Below are 14,851 nucleotides of genomic sequence, written 5' to 3'. Positions count from 1 at the left end.
AAATGCACTGTCTAAGCTTTAGACAATGCCTTAATTAAATAGCATTGATATGAAACTTGTTCTATAATATTATTTTAATAAAATCAATGTTTATTCTACTTTATTATACTTAACATTACACAATGAGTAAGATATTATTTTTAACATTGTATTTGTTAATGTATTCATTGGGTAATTTTCCTTCATTATTACATTAAACTCTTCTACTCATATATGTTATAAAAAAATTTAAATTTTTGTCTTATTTTATAACGTAAAATTATACACATAATTTATGATATTTATTATTTATTTGCAGGGTTCGTGTCATATGATAATGCATACAGTGCTCAAGCTGCTATACAAACTATGAACTCTTACCAAGTAGGAAATAAGCGATTAAAAGTACAGCTTAAGAGGCCTAAAGAAGCGTCGAGGCCATATTAAATTGAATAGTTGATCACACACATTCAAAAATTTTACACACAAAATAAAAATTAAAAAATAAAATAAAAATTGTATATCATCGTATATTTTTAGTTATTTAACGCGTGTGTGCGTGTGATTCTGTCCAAATAAAATATATTTTAAATAATAATTACAACGACGAGATTTATATGTGTGTACTGATATATAATTGTTTGTACATTATTTTTATTGTTTATTTGTTATAAGATCCACATAACACAGGGTTATTGTGGAATAGGAAATATTTATTATGTATTTATAGGAATCAATCATTTAATATTATGTATGAAACTATAGCTAATGACTTTCAAACGATCTTTATATAAAATTTTTAAAAAAAAAATTCTACACTTTTTATTAGTAATTTTACTTCACGTGTTTTTAATCTATTTACTTTATTTTTTCGTTAAACTATCAAAGGACCAATTTTATTTAGTCTATTGTCGATGTTTATTGTTTATGCTGTTCATTGATACTTATAGTAATAGTGTGAGAGTTCAATTAAGACAATTACTTAAAATATTGTTGTAATTAAGATATTATACAATTTTTTATTGTTATTTAAGTAGTATGATTTTTTTTCTTGTTTTATTTTAAAAAATGTACCCGTGCATGTTCGGCAATCAGGGTATTAAATTTATCATCAAAAATATTTCTCGTTTGAAATCATAGTACTGTACTGATTATAATACCTTAAAAGGTTCCTGTAGTTAAATAGTGCTTATATTTGTTTGATAGTCAATCTTATATTATGTTTTAATTTATAATATGATTTACAATGTTTTTTTGTTTTGTTGAATTTAAATAATGTTATTTTATGTTCAGTATTAATTTTAATTTAATTTTTTGTGCATGCATTAATCGTTTTATAAACATTTTCCAGTAAATGCTATTTTTGACAATATGTTACTATACTATTTAACAATAAAGACTTTAATTTTCGTTTTAGATAATATTATCAGTATGTTTTTGTGCTTAGTAAAATAACGTGTCCATAAATGTGAGAATTATGTTTTCTTTTGTCTTTTGTCTCTTGTTGGCATTTATATTGTATAAACTACAACTAATATTGTTTATATCAATCATCACTATTGTTAACGGGCATTATTGTGATACTAATAGCCTATTTTGTTTTAAATTAATTTTATTTAACTTATTTAAAAGCGCCAAAACCAAATATTGTACAGTGCCATAATATGATGAACTTTTTAGAAAACTACATATTTTTTCAAAATAGTGTTTTGGTGCTATAATGATTTTTAACAAGGTTTTAGTTAGATTATTTATGTAGAATTTATATTAAGTAATAAGTGCCAGTAACCAGATGTTTTTTTATCTCCTCCCGTTTTTGAAGTCTCTTTTAAATTATATTATTAGGCGAAATACCTTATAATATTATGTTTTTAATGTTCACTTATTGTTTGTGAAAAAAAAGTTTTTCGTGTTTATTTTTTTCTTTGTATGAAGTTTTATGAATACTTAATTGAAAATACAATTGCATGTAATAATGCTGTATATTATTTATTTATTGTGTTTAATTGTTAATTCCATCATTATAAAGTTTATTGAAAATATTCATTACAATAATATCAGTTGATCAAATTTGTGTGTAAATAGATTTTTATCTATTTATATTGAGATTTTATCTCAATTGTTAAATCAAATTTGAAACCTGAATGTTTGTGCTTATTTTAAACTTAATTGAATCAACAAAAAGTATGCTATCGCAATTATAAAAGTTCTAAGGAAATCCAGATTACCTTTTATATGATATTTGAAGGGCTTGCTGCCACAATAAGAAAATATTATTTTTAAAATCGAAGAAAAAGCAAATAAATATTATTTAAGTAATTTTTGTATTTAATGAATAATAATTCTAGAAATGATACTTAAACATTCATATAATAATTCTATAAAGTATAATTAACATTAAAAATAATTATAACAAGTCTAGACTTGGCTTGGTTTTGTTCAAGGACCAGACAAGGTCTTTTTGAGTTAAACAATTTATAATCAATTTATTTATTTTATTGTTGAGGAGTTATAAAAATAAGTACTTGTTGTATTCAAAGTAGTTTAAATATAAATTCCAAACATTGTATTGATATTGTAGATAGCCCTTCATTTGTTTCAACACAACATGCAGTTAGGGTTTATTTACTTATTAACATATACTAGGAAAAGAACTTAATTCGTTAAAATTGTTTTATTTTGTTCATTAAACAAATTCTAAATTAATTCTAAACAATTTTTTTTTATTAAGTCAGAAAAATTAAGATGAAGAATTGAGTTTTTTTTCTTAAGATACACGAGATAAAAATAATAACATAAATTGTATTTAATTTAAAAATGACAAATATACAACATCATGATATGTGATGTCCTGAGAAATATTTTTAAAATAAAAAAAAATATTAAAACGTGATGAAAAAATTAATTTAAATTTTATACAAACATGCAGCTCGATCTACCGGTGAACAGAAGTGTATCGCTACTTGAGTTTTTACTGGTAGATCTTATTGCTCAAATAAAACACGTGTAATGTAAGTTCATTAGAACTCGTGCACGTTTAGTCTTATAATTTAATTTTCGAAATTAATTCAAAACTCGAAAAAAAAATCCTAAATCTAATCTTGCCCTTAAAAATTTTGAAATTCATTTATAAAAACGTGTTTTTACACAACGATTGACATCCAATTTTTATTAAGTTTGAACAAAACATTTTTTTTCCTAGCATTGACATTATACGCGAGTTTGTACAACTCAAATTCATCTGACAGGTAATGTGTCCCTACCGCCTTTTTTAGTGATCGTACTATTATGACGTAGTTTATAAGTCAAGTGTTGAAATACTCAGTGTGACTGAAAGAGCCGCCACGCAACTGACTTCATATAATTTTTTCCGATTTTCGTAGCAGGAGGAATTGCAACTCGAGTTTTCATAACTAATATTTTAGACCAGTTTTAGATTTTGTATCGAATATCATAATTTTTTTACCAGGAATTCATAAGGTCTACTGTATCGTTAAAACATGTGTACAGACGGTGATGTCCAATCTGCAATAGCGTCCAAGCGACACGGCAGCAACGCGCTGTTGTTTAACTTATCAATAATTAATTTTTATGCTTGTTCGTCATAAGTTGATATTCTTATATTACAAAAAAAAAAAAGTAATGTTTTTGAACTTAAAAAAAATAATTTTAAGGAACTCGTGTGTTTATTTTAAATCGCACGTATACCTTTTTTGCAAAAAAAATATATTATGATCATTTTACTGCGTAGGTTTTAACTAGAGCATCGATAAATAAATCTAACATTTTTATTATTATAATAGTTAAAGAAAAACATTAAGAATTAAAAGTATTTAAAATTATAAATTTCATTCAAATTAGGGGAATACTAGGGACAGTTTTAAATAAAAACGAAATAGAAAAATTTGGTTTTTCTCTTAATTGTATATGACATTTTTATATAATTTGGTCTTCNTCTCTTAATTGTATATGACATCTTTATATAATTTGGTCTTAATTAGTTACACTGCTCAATTATTTAAACAAAAAACCTACTAATACTTTATTATTAAAAAAAATAAAACTAAAGTTATTTATTAAGTATTAAAGTTAAATATAACGTTTAACTAACTTATCTTTCAAATTTTTAACGCATAAGTGCTCAGCATTGGAAAAAAATAAAACAAAATATTTGATAAAATAGCGAATGAATGTACAATAAGATTGTGTTGTATAATAAAATTTAAAACTTAAACAAAGGTTAATTTTTTTTTTATACTAATGTATGACGGGTCAATTGGTATTGTGTAACTATAACTTTAACCAGTATTCTAAAAATTCTGGTTAAAAAGTTGTTATCGACCAGTAATTATCTTAATTAAATAATTTTCTATGGTGTATACTGATAATATATAAGTTACCATATAAAAATCTCGGTAGAATCTTAGATATCTGTTGAAGGTGGTATATGAGAAGGGAGTATAACTTAATTGTTTTCTTCAATTAGTAGTATGTAGAGTGTTTTAAGCTTTTAAAAAGGAAAAATAACAAATTATTATTATGTATTTTTGAAGATATTGCGTAAAGCATAGTTAATAAATCGTTCCATAGATTAATTTAATTTTCACAAAAACTTGAACTTTTAAAAATAATGTAATAATTTATTTTACTATCCAAAGAGTAAGCTGAAAATTATACCTCGAATATTTACTAAATTATTTCTAACCACAAAGTTAATCGAGTTCAAATAAATGAAATATTACTAATATTCGCAATGACCTTAGAGTAATAATTGTAACATAATACTTAAATTTGTACCAATATGTTAATCCACTGGCGAAATATTGTCTAACAACGTTATTAATAAATTGAAACTTAAAACTACTTTAGAATTCACGAGTTTTATTGGTATTGCATCGTGTTGGTTTTTTAATTACATTTTTGTGGTTGTAAGACGAACTCACACAGTGTTATAACAAAGTATCAGTATTAACATAATCAATTGCGTTTAATAGGAAGTTCACATAAAATGCAATTTTTTTCAAGTGACAAAAAATTAATTAAATACATTGACATTGCACACATACTTGTAAAATATAATATTTAACGTTATGTTACATCCTGTTTTTTGCATTCACGTATTTTGTTATGCTAATGTATAAATGTAGATAATGTTAAAATGTATAAATAATTTTATAATATCGAATTTTACTCGGTTCGCTCGACAGTAACGATATGTTTCTTGTCAAAGACCACATATCTGTTATCGGAGCCGATAGATAACCCAAAGAAATGATGAAATATGATCTAAGAAATACTTTGTAACCACAGAGTTTGTGACTATACCGGTTTCGACCGTTAAATATAATGTTTGAAGGTTCAAGAAGCTGATTTTGCAAAATAAGTTAGTCAAGTTTACACAAATGTATGTTTGGAGTTTTTAGGTGACCATGTTAAATGTATAAAAAGTGGCTGAAAATAAGTGGTTTAAATGATAATTGACGAAGGGAATATAATATAAATCTAATTATTAAATCCGTTTCATATATTTCTTTATGTTTAACGTGTTCTCTAAAAGCTATGGCTTGTATCAGAGTAGACTAAAAAACTTACATAGCCTAGTTCAGTTAGCGTCGTTATTTTGAAAGTTTATTTATATTGAGTCAGAGAACTGTTTGGTTTACAAAATTTTGAATAGTTTTGGTGTATTCAATAAAGTAGGGGTGCCAAACGAGCGAGTAATTTATTTTCATTTCACTGACCTACTCAAAAATTATATTTTAAGAAAATAATCGAAGTAAAATTTAATCATCGATAATATTATAACATTCATAATTTTATTTTATTTAAAAAAAAAATGTTAAACGATTTCATTATTGACATTTTTTAAATTTCTATTAGTTTAATATCTCATAATGGGTATCAATCAATAACTAAGTAATTTTAATTGCATTTATATTTCAAAGTGTACCTAGAAATCGGACTGTTTCAAAGAAGATGTTCACCTTAAAAACGGTTGCTCGGCTCGGTAATATTTCAATACATTCGCCACATTTCAAACAAAATGTTGACCACTAAACGTGTTAGTTGTCAGTAAGAATCTTGAATTATTATTCTGTAATGGACAACACGTACACTATCGTCTGGCTCTTCGACAGTTGCTTATTAGTATAAGTTTTTAGGGCCAGTTATCGAACTGGTTCTTTTTGGCGAAATTCATGATCACTCGGATTTTTTTAAACTCAACCACCAGGAGGTCCACGTACGAGTTCCCGTAACGAACATTAAATAAAGAAAAAAGGGGCAAATAATAACAATTATCTGGATGAATACTGTTCGAGTAACAATGGCTAGTTAGGCTTACGGGTCGAAGAAGGCGTACTGAAAAAATAATAAAATGAAAAAAAGCCTCATAAATCCAAAACATGTGACCACTGTTCGGAGCTTATTAGTGAGACTCTGAAGTCTGTACCATATATGCCCGTGAACACGTATGAATAAAATAACGGCCGCGCAATTAAATAGATTTGCATTTTTACCCCTCCGCAGTAGTTTAGTGCGTATACATTTTTTTGCTCGTCTACAGTCTCTTTTGTCAAGCGGTATTCTATTGTATCCATCTTCTTCATTAAGCGACGGATATCCTCGAATGAACGTACACATACCGGCTATATGGAAATATATACGACTAATGCAAAAACAGGCGACAAAATCCAGTTCTTTTTAACGAGATGCCTCTACATTGTTGTACGTCACTGTAACACATGGTCGACGTGGTGGCTCAATATCGAGGCGTCGTAACTCGCCAACCTCCGAACAACTGAGAGAGATGATTTTTGATCTGGCCAACGTTATCAATATTTAAACTGTTTGTCTGATTAGGTCGCGTACTTAATTATATTATCAGTCCCTTTTCAAATCTAACCACAAGTCTCCGTAGAAACGGTTGAATCAGATTTTTGAGGCTTCGAGTACGAAAATTAGACTTTTAATTTAGTTAACTATGCACACTTTAAAGATAAATATTCATTTTTTAGATATACTTTCAAGTGATTTTGTATTGTTTTTACTATGTTTAGAAGAGTTAATGTTGAACTACTCGTAAAATGATACGTGAATGAACAGGATATAACAATATATTTGAAAAAACAAACCATAGTTTGTAACTTCCACTAAAAGTGAGCAAAGAATTATATCAAAAAAGACATCATTCCTGCTCGTTGTGAATGCTTTTGAGATCATATGTAATCTTGTTTTTACTTCATTACAGTTCTCTACTACTGTCGAACAATGTTGTAAGTGTTTAAAATAAGCCAAGAAACAATTACGATTGTAACTATTGTGAAGGTTTGAACCCCTAATACATATTCAGAAGCTCTTCACATTAATTAATGTTATGAATACTTTGGTGTTCATGTAAGTATGTATGATTGTATAGTTTCTGTTACATAATTTAGATAAGAATAGCTTCCGATGTAAAATTTAAACAGCAGTGTTACTAGATTTAATTAAGCCCACCTCGTAACCGTCTTCGATCACAAACTAATTTATCGGTATAGTCGAAAATAAATTACTAGCTGGTCCGGTAACCAATAGCGATGCGCCTTTAATAACAAAAACGATAATAATAACATAACAACAAATATACATAAGTGTGTGTAGCTGCTGTATGACTGCTGAAGTTAATATCATATTTCGATGATAATGAAAAAGGGGCGGCCGGAGAGGTACATTGAGAGTAGACTGTTAAAGAACAGCGACCGATGTTTGATATTAAACAGTAGCCATTGCGTATATGATCTACACAACTACCGTAATGAGAATATTAAAATTATTTTCTCGTTGCGTACGTGTTTAATAATGTTTAATAATGGGAAATAATGACAAAAGGTAATGAGAAAGCGTAGAAGAAACTACCGTAGAATGAAAAACAAATCGATTACGATTAAAACCTCCAAAAGCTTTACTTATTAGATTTTTGTATAATTCAAACAGTAAAAACAAAAAGCAATAACAACGCATCTTGTAGTATTTCAATAATCATACCCATAAAATCCCGCAACTATTAGATAGTATTATTATACTTCATTAACATTGAATGACGATACACACGATGGTCTTAAGATAAATACAAATTGATAATAGGACGTGATACGGTATGTATTTTAAATTGTCGAACGAGTAATGCGGTTTACGATCAGTTCAATGTTTAAATGATTTTCATCTAGTTGCTCGATTGGTTGTGTCCATAGGCATATCGAGCAAAATAAAAATGATTGTGTTATAAAGTTAAACGACAATAGATGAGAAGGGAAGAGAAATGGTAAAGTTAATTTTATGCATTTGGCCACTTGACCGTGACAACGATGTGTTCATCTTATAGTATCCGATGAGCACATCCGATATCAATCAATGTGTAAAATTATGTTCGAATGTCAATTTCTCTTAAAATAATTTATATAATGAAATTTTTTTTTGTTATTTTCTAGTTTCAAATACATTTGTATATTATTTTATTCATTAGTTTATCAGTTATTAGTTACTCTTTATATTAATTTCTAATAATAAACTGAGGTAAAAGTCTATAAAGAATAAGAGTACAGTATTGCAACAAATAATTCAATTTTATAGTTATGAACTAATGGTTGATAAATATCATATTTTGGGCTATTTATACATATTTTTATAGTTGTTGTAAAATCATTGTGCTAGAATTGAATACATTATAAAAATAATACATTTTTTTTATAATTTTGTTATATTTCGCTTTACAAGAATACTATTTTAAGTATATAGAAAAAATTTATTGTGCTTAAAATTTTTTTGGTTGTATTTAAAATATTTTTATAAATTAGTATTGAGTAATGACGTACTTTGATTTTCAGGCACAATTTTTAGCATGGAAAACATTTCAAATTGGGATATAAGTCCAACGTAGTTTTAAAAGAATACATTTCATATTTATTTTGAAAAAAAAAATTATCCCTAAATTGTTAATTATTTTTCACTTGTTTCGAACAAATATTATAACACTTAGTTGCAATATCACCAAAATCAATAAAATTTCTTTCTTTTTTATTTTGTTATTTCGAGTAATAAAAACTGGTTGAACAGTTATACATTTATTAATTTGGTTGTTATAACTTACACAATACTAAGAAACTCATCAATGGAGTATGATTAAACTTTTATTTTTTATTTTATATTTCAATTCATTTCTCATTAAGTAATGTTCAAATCTGATCATTATTACTTAACTGTTATTTTTTGATAGTTTATCTAGCTAAAAAAAAAAAAAATTGTTTTAAAATTTCCATATATTAGAAATTATATTCAATAGAAAAATACTTTTATTCCATGTTACTATATAATGATGTCATCATTATTTTAGCTTCGATGCGAAGCTGAGAAGGTATTAATTTTACCATGATGTGTTTATTTTTTTTTTTTTTTTTGTCTGTCACTACTTTTTCTCAGCTTTTCAACGATACGTCAAATGATTACAATTCGTATTTAGTTTAAGTTATTACTCTAAAAAATCGAAAAAATATTCCTTATTCAAATAAAAAGTAGCTTAATCAGCTTTTTCCATAAAAACAATTAAAATCATTCATTTCTAATATTCTTAAAGTATTTATTGTCGAATTAGATTTGATATGATAAAAGTATTCAACTACAAAAGTAAATAATTTTACTTTGTAATTTATTAATTTTTTAACTCTATTTGTGTGTGCTACTACCAGTCTATAATATTCCAAATTTTTTTGTAATATGTTGCTATATAAATCATAAATTTAAAAGAAAAATGATATTTAGTTTCACCTGAATTTAAAGATGGATTTTTACAATTATAATCAAATTTTATAATACACTCACAATTGAGTAAATCTTTTTAACTATTTTTTTTATTGGTTTTTTTAGTTAAAGTAAATCATTAAAATTAATTGAGTTGTGCATATTTCAATTGTAGAATCTTTAAACACCAAAAGTTAATTAGAAATGATTACTATGATTTTTATTTAAGTGATCCATTACGATGAAAATGTAAAAAAAAAATTTTCTGATAAATAGTAATTAGTAATTAAACTGTAAATAGTAATTATAAAATTTCCGGAGTGCATATTAATCTTAACAATTTCATTTTTTTTTTTTATTAAAACTTTCACTTTAAAGGACAAAAAAAAGTAGGTTCAAAATGATTACTTTTAACATATTAAAAATCAAAATCAATAATAATTTAAAAAAAATTAATTTAAAAAATTATATAATGTATAATTTAAAGAATTACTAATCTGGGTATAATTAAGGAAATAGAAGTTGATGTTGCTTTTGTAATTATTCATCAATTTCTTAGAATTAAACACTATCTACAGATTTGCATCGAAGCGTTTCTTATGATAGTGATTTTAATGACTGTTAGATTAAATCTATACTAGACCCAACTATACAACGTCCCCACTATGCCACGATCCCACTGTGCTGGGTTTTTTTATTTTATAAATTAGTTATATATGTATGTTCCTATTTAAAAAACTACGTTTATAATCATATCGGGTATAAGTGATGAATTCAAAATGTAATTAATAATTGATGATTCATCAATTATTAAGATAAGATATATATATTTATAAGAAATATATGAAACTAAAAAATATTTTTCTTAATATAATTATAATTTAAGAGCAATGGAGTGAGTAATGTTAAAAGAATTGCCTTGAATAATAAATTTTGTGAAATTAAAGTTTTTCCGTATTCTATTCTGATAATTTTATATCAACCATTTCACTGTTGTAATGTTTTTTTTGTTTGTAGTATTATTATAGTTATTTTTTTTATTGTGGTCAATGTGATTGGAATAACATCTTAATTGCGTTAAGTAAAAGCTAAACTACATTAAACATAAATTAAAAATAATTATTACTTTTACAACAATTATATACTTTTTGTACGAGCGAATATTTGACAATAATTTTTTTTCTTTTTACGTGGTATATAATGGAGTAGGCATGTATATGTAACTAACAAGGCAAGTTTTTTACAGACAATTTTATTGATTCATATATATAATAATAAACTGTTTATCTGATGGAGTACATTAGAGTGTTTGTCTTGTTTCTCTAAACGCATATACCTTACTCTTAAACTTAAGGTTATAATTTATTGCAATGCAACAGGTAGTTTTATAAAATTAATAGATTAGTTTCAGTTCATAACAATACAATAATCAGTGGGTCACCGTCTACAGTAAGTAAGACAATGGATTTTAACCACTGAAGTGTATCGTATAAATTTTATGATATTGTAAATATATGAATGAATCGGTTATTGTGAAACACGACCCTTAGAGGTCGCCAAACGGGTTAGTACAATCATTATTATTATAATATTGCTATAATTGTTTTTTAATTTATTCATCTTACTTTTAATTGGCTTTTCTCAAAATATACAGATTATATAATGGTTCATAAATTATAAATAATAATAATCATTAGAAAATTATTTTTGAAAATGACAGAGATTGAGTTTTATAGTATAATTATAATACTCAAAACTTCATATACATATGAAAAATCGTGTAAAAAAAAAATTTGAATTCAAGTTTTTTTTTCAATATTTGAAATTAAAAAAATAATAATAGAGACTCATTTAAAATTCAACTAATATAGTTAATTAATGAAACTATATAATTTTTTCTTTAGTTTAAAGAAAGTTCTTTAGTTCCAGGATGAAAATTAAAATGATTTGGCATACGCTTATTTAATAGAGGACATTTCATCAAAAAATAAAAATCTTTTTAGTTTTCCAAGATTTGTATCAAATAATGGATGGATAGTTTGTCGCTGCAGAAAGTAATGACGACTCCAATTACCAAACTGATCTTTCACTTGGCAAATGAAGACTGTCGTGAGCGAGTTTCGAACACGAGGTAGAGCGCGTCTAGCACTGCTGCTAACCAACTCGGCCACACCATCTTTCTTTGATTGTTACCTTTGTATATTGTATAACGCATTATGCTATACAATTTATTGATAAAGAAAATGTAGAATATAAGTATTGTCAGGGGTATAGTTTATATTCCATAGATCTCAGTCAATAGCAATGATCGAAAGCAACTCGATTTCTTACTATGTAAGGTGTGTCTGTCAAATACCTAACTAACAACGCTTATAATTTTTTGTACAATTTTAATTATTTTGAAACTTTTTTTAAATGATTATTGTATTCTGAAACTACTATTAACGTATTTACTTATTGTTTATCACTGATAAGAAAAAAAAATTAAAATTTTTTTAACATTTCAAAATAGCTAATTTTCAGCACTTTATTATTAGCAAAAATATTTCATTAGTCGATAACAATTTTATGACAAGTACTTATTGAGTTACAAGCCTTTTAATACATTAAGATTGCAAAATTAATAATCGTATGTTTTATTTATGCTCTACTTTATACAAGTCCATTGTTCAGTTCAAAATTCCTTCCAATGCTTTTTAAACACTTAACTAAGCTCTTAACTAAGATTTCATATTGTTGATATTGTATTATTTTCATGATTAGTAATAAATGTTATATTAGACATTAAGTCACAAGTAGTTTTTTATTTACAGCAACACTTATTTGAAAGAAAAAAAAATGTATAAAAAACGTTTTATATTTTCCTGAGTATTAATTTGATTTAAAGGAAATGAACCAGTGGAAAGTAAACGATTTTTTAATTTCCAGTTATTTTCTATGTAGTATAAAGTAACTGATACAGTATTTTTTACAACAGTTATCTATCCACATGTCGCAAATTGGTGCACAATATTTATTCTTATATATACTATATTATAAAAGAGTCTATGAAAATTGTTTTAATTCTTAGTGGTTTTCTCTATTAGTCGATATAACAAATTGACAAAATAAATATTACGAATAAAGTTTTACCAAATTTTGTAATGATAATCTAATAAAAACTGATCAAGTTTCAAAAGACCTTCACCTTCAATAGTAACCATTGATCTTATATCTAAGCAACAATATTTTCAGTAAATTCATCTATCAAATGTTTTGGTATAATTTTTTGACTTTATTTGGCGACACGATAAACTCATTAATATATTATTGAATACCATTTTCCATGTTACATTTGTGTATTGCAAGATTATGTAATAAATCAAAAATAAATAAAAAAATAAATAAAAATTTGAAAGCATGAATAAAATTATTATAAGTAATATAACAAAAAAAAAAGAAGAAGATATTATAATGATTGTTAATTAACAAAATAAATACTTTAAAATAGTGGAGGTGGTAAAATAGACAAGATTGTGTAGTGATTTCGGACGTTGAACAATATTGTGTAATTGATATTAAATATCCTTATTTAAATTTATATTTTAACTTATTATGAAATGGATTGTTTTTTGTACAAAATAATGAATTAAAGTTGCTTTTACCTTATATCTTTTGTCACGTAATAACATTTTAAGTAATCCGACGTCGATTCCGTCTATTGAATGCAATACTTATACATTTCATGCCATACGTTGTATTGTCAATATAATTATTTACGAAAACGTGTTAATTTTAAGTCATTCGACTTCGTTACATAAATTATACAACTGAGTATTAAATGTAAAAGATTCTAAACACTCTCCGTGTTTTTATCAGAAACATATCTTTTATGATATACGTATGAACACTCATTTAAGTTCCAAATTTTTCTTTCTTTTTGTTACAGTAGTTGTAAAATAAAAAAAAATGTTTTATAATTATTACTTATTTTGATTTTTAATATGTTAAAAATAATCAGTGTAAAATATCATTTTTAATCTATTTTTTTCTTTAAAGTGGATATTTTGTAATTTATAATAAAAAAAAAACGGTAGCACAGTGGGGTTGCGGCACAGTGTGGAGTGGCATAGATGATATTTGACAGTGATTAAAATCACTATCATAAGAAACGCTTCGATGCAAATCTATAGATTTATTAAACTTAATTAAATAAAAGTTAATATAGTTCGTATAGCCTAATAAATGTTTGTATAAAAACAACAAATTTTTTTTTTATCAATTACGTCACTCGTACCAGCAAGATATGTTATACATATTAATTACTAATAAGTAGTGTTTACGACCAGTTTTTATTTTGTAATTTATAAAATTTTATTTTGATTTTTACTCGAAAAAGAAAAAAAAAACTAAGTTGTTAATTTTAACAAATTAATATAATATTGTTTTTGAATTCCCTGAATTAAAACGTTTAAGAATTTTAATGTCTTTATCATAAACAAAATATAAAGTTATTATTTAAAAAATTAAATCCAAACATTAATTAAATAGAAAAAGATACACCCAATTATACTATAAAATTTCAAATGTAGTATAATTGTTGGATACATTTTTAGTTCACACATATTTAAATTAATTTTTAAGTTATTTTATTTAAAAGATATTACAAAAATTTGATAATAAATAAAATAGTATACGCTTAATAAAAAAAAAAATATTCTTAATTTTTAAAGAAACGCTTCGATGCAAATCTGTAGATAGTGTTTAATTTTAAAAAATTGATGGATAATTGCAAAAGCAACATCAACTTCTATTAATATAAAATACAAAACCCATAATTATCATACAAAAATAGTATATTTTTCAATATGGTAGCCATTTGCGTATAGAAGATAGATCGTCGGGACAAATTTTTTTTTTTCATTTTATAGTACATAAAATAAGCTTTAATTTTATATATGTTTAAAGGACGCAGTATTTCCGGAACATTTTCAAAAATTAAGTTGAAAAAGTTATTTTTTGTAAAAAAGTTACTATTTTAAATCCTCCCAGTGAGCAGAATAAGTGTTAGATTTTCAAAAAAAATTATATCAAATGAAAGGGAAATATCTAAGGTTTC

Source organism: Daktulosphaira vitifoliae, unplaced genomic scaffold, assembly GCF_025091365.1.
Source record: "Daktulosphaira vitifoliae isolate Bord-2020 unplaced genomic scaffold, ASM2509136v1 Scaffold_1, whole genome shotgun sequence".
NCBI lineage: Eukaryota > Metazoa > Arthropoda > Insecta > Hemiptera > Phylloxeridae > Daktulosphaira > Daktulosphaira vitifoliae.
This window is presented reverse-complemented; position numbering follows the sequence as displayed.